Below are 3,259 nucleotides of genomic sequence, written 5' to 3'. Positions count from 1 at the left end.
TATTTTCCTTTTGTATCTATTTATTAATGTTCAAACACAGTAACCAAACCAGCTCGCGTCCAAGATTTTGTGACAAGCACGGGGCCGTACAAAAGGACAAAAGCAGCACAAGAGAGAAAAGACGATTTGAATCCCATTCGTAGTGTCGAATTTCCTCAATTTGACCGAAAGCCATATGAAACAACAATTTGAATCAGAGATTGCATTTAATTTCAGTCTCAAAATGTTAAGCAATCACACACTGCAAACCGTACACAAAAAGAAAATCACAAGGCCCGTGTGAGGCACTAAACCGCAATCAAATACAGCAAACAAATCAGTTAGCGTCAAAGATTTTGTGATTAGAAATTCATAGCTCTAGCATTTGGCTGAAAACAAGAGATTGCAGGGGCTGCTCGTTTCCCGGCCGTGGCGCCAGCGACAGGAACAAGTCATCCGCTCACAGCTGAGTCCTCCAACGTACTGGAACTGCTTGTGACGGAAAAGTTCAATCCTCAGGCCCGAATTGGACACATTCAATGGGGGCATTCTCGCGCCGCTCTATGTGATTGGTTGGTTGTTGTCACGTGATCAGGGTGCAGAGCGATGCAAGGAAGCTGAAGTTCTCTGGCAATTGTTATAGTTTCAAGCTTTCCATTCTCATCCATGTATGTGTAAAACTGAGGTAAGTGTAGAAAAGGGTATTCAGAATGGATTATCCACTGTGGCCGATTTTCCTGCTAGATTTTATTGCAAGAACGCTGCACTTGGTATATTGGTAGAGAAGGGAAGCAGAAAATCCAGGCTGCCTGGCAGAAGACTGATCGATGAAGCGATTGTTCCCATTGGAAGCAGGAAGGCAGCAGCATTATGCTCACCATTGTTCATTTCACAGAATCAAAGACTCCATTTTTAAACAACAGATAAGTTTGCAAAAATTAAAAGCTACTCACGTTCCTGGATGGGCTCGAACCACTCAACAGTTCAGTTAACAGCCGAACGTGCTGGCCCATTGCGCCACGAAGACAGACACGAAAATGCTTGCAATTGCAAATATTCCACATGAACCCATGTGATTATGTGCCAGAGCGTTCACAGCAGAGGCACCGATTTCGCAGCAAATGAGAAGCTGCGTGGGTTCAATCCACCATCCAGGTAGTCATGGCTGAGTGGTTAAGGTGATGGACAAAAAATCTATTGTAGTTTTTACGCGCAGTTTTGAATCCGGCCGACTACGATAACGAGGACGTCGTCCCAAATGATCCGTTTTTATTAATTTGAACTGCTGCCTTTCGGTTCCTGTGCCGAGATTCAGCTGCAATCAAACAACAATTCAAGCAGAAAGTATAACAAGAATTTCATCCCATTATTAAATCACGACATTACGAGAGGCCGAGGCCACAGGAGAAAACTACATTATTTAACGCTCTTGAAACCGTGAAAGCAATTTTAACCATCAAAAATATTTTATTTTGCAACCCATTGAAGAAAATGCACGTCTTCCGCGCAGCCATCTTCCAGTTGATGCTGCTTCCTACTGCGATGCTTATTTAATGAACGAAGCCAGAGGAGCCACAGTTCTCAGCACCGCCAGCCAAGATCGGTACATTAGATCATAAGAAATAGGAGCAGGATTTGGCCTTGTGGCCCTCGATCCTGCTCCGCCTTTCAATAAGATCATGGCTGATCCTCTACCTCAATTGAAAATTACCGACCTACCCCCATATATCTTGATTTCCGTAATGTACATATCCATCTCCGTTAGGAATGTACTCAATGACTGAACCGCCACAGCCCTCTGCGTTAGAAAACTCCAAAGATACACAACCCTTACAATGAAGCAATTTCTCCTCATCTCAATCTTAAATGGCCGGCCCCTTATTCTGAAACTTTGACCCCTAGTTCGGGCTCCACAGCCAGGGTAAACAACCTCTCAGAATCCGCCCAGTCAAGCCATGAAATAATTTAAATGTTCTTCCTTCGTAGCGTCTGCTGAATTCATTTCACCACAGAAAACTATGTTTAGCTGGATGGACAACCAGCAGGAAAAACAATGCAGCCAAAGATTTATTCTCCAACCACATTCCCTGAGGCACGCGGCCATACAAAGGGACAAAAGCAGCACACAAGAGAAAAGGCGATTTGAATCCCGTCCGTAGTGTCGAATTTCCTCAATTTAACCAAACGCCATATGAAGCAACAATTTGAATCAGATATTGCATTTAATTTCAGTCGCAAAATGTTAAGCGATCACACACTGCTAACCGTACGCAAAAAGAAAATCACAAGGCCCGTGCGAGGCACTGAACCGCATTCAAATACAATAAACAAATCAGTTAGCGTCAAAGATTTTGTCATTAGAAATTCATACCTCTAGCATTTGGCTGAAAACAAGAGATTGCAGGGGCTGCTCGCTTCTCGGCCGCGGCGCTAGCGACAGCAACAAGTCATCCGCTCACAGCTGAGTCCTCCAAAGTACTGGAACTGCATGTGACAGAGCAGTTCAATCCTCAGGCCCTGATTGGACACATTCAATGGGGGTGTTCTCGCGCCGCTCTATGTGATTGGTTGGTTGTTGTCATGTGATCAGGGTGCAGAGCGATGCAAGGAAGCTGCAGTTCTCTGGCAATTGTAATAGTTGCAAGCTTTCCATTCTAATCCATGTATGTGTAAACCTGAGGAAAGTGTCGAAAAGGGTTTTCAGAATAGATTATCCACTGTGGCCGATTTTCCTGCTGGATTTTAATGCAAGAACGCTGCACTTGGAGTATTGGTATAAGGGATGTAGAATATCCATGCTGCCTGGCAGAAGACTGATCGATGAAGCGATTGTTCCCATTGGAAGCAGGGAGGCAGCAGCAGTATGCTCAGCACTGTTCATTTCACGGAATCAAACAATCCATTTTTAAACAATAGATGAGTTTGCAAAAATTAAAAGTTACTAACGTCTCTGGGTGGGCTCGAACCACCAACCTTTCAGTGAATAGCCGAACGCGCTGGCCCATTGCGCCACAGAGACAGACACGAAAACGTTTGCAATTGGAATTATTCCACATGAACCCATGTGATTATCTGCCAGAGAATTCACAGCAGAGGCACCGATTTCGAAGCAAATGAGAAGCTGCGTGGGTCGAAACCACCGTCAGGGTAGTCGTGGCCGAGTGGTTAAGGTGATGGACTAGAAATCCATTGGGGTTTCCCCGCGAAGCTTCTGAATCCTGAAGACTGCGGCACCGAAGACGTCGTCCCAAATAATCGGTTTTTACTTAATTTGAACTGC

The 3,259-nt window shown here is 44.7% G+C and overlaps 1 non-coding gene across 1 annotated transcript; it reads right to left on the bottom strand.

Annotated features, from left to right (window-relative positions):
- Positions 1–2,924: 2,924 nt before the first annotated feature.
- On the bottom strand, positions 2,925–2,998 carry trnan-auu (transfer RNA asparagine (anticodon AUU)). Its single transcript has one exon. It is a non-coding gene; the product is annotated as a tRNA-Asn (tRNA).
- Between the last annotated feature and the right edge of the window lie 261 nt (positions 2,999–3,259).

The sequence above is a fragment of the Somniosus microcephalus genome, unplaced genomic scaffold (genome assembly GCF_052327205.1).
Source record: "Somniosus microcephalus isolate GS21.2 unplaced genomic scaffold, FLI_Smic_1.0 unresolved_chr9, whole genome shotgun sequence".
Classification (NCBI taxonomy): Eukaryota; Metazoa; Chordata; class Chondrichthyes; order Squaliformes; family Somniosidae; genus Somniosus; species Somniosus microcephalus.
Note: the sequence above shows the minus strand (reverse complement) of the source record. Positions and strands in the feature narration are given on the sequence as shown.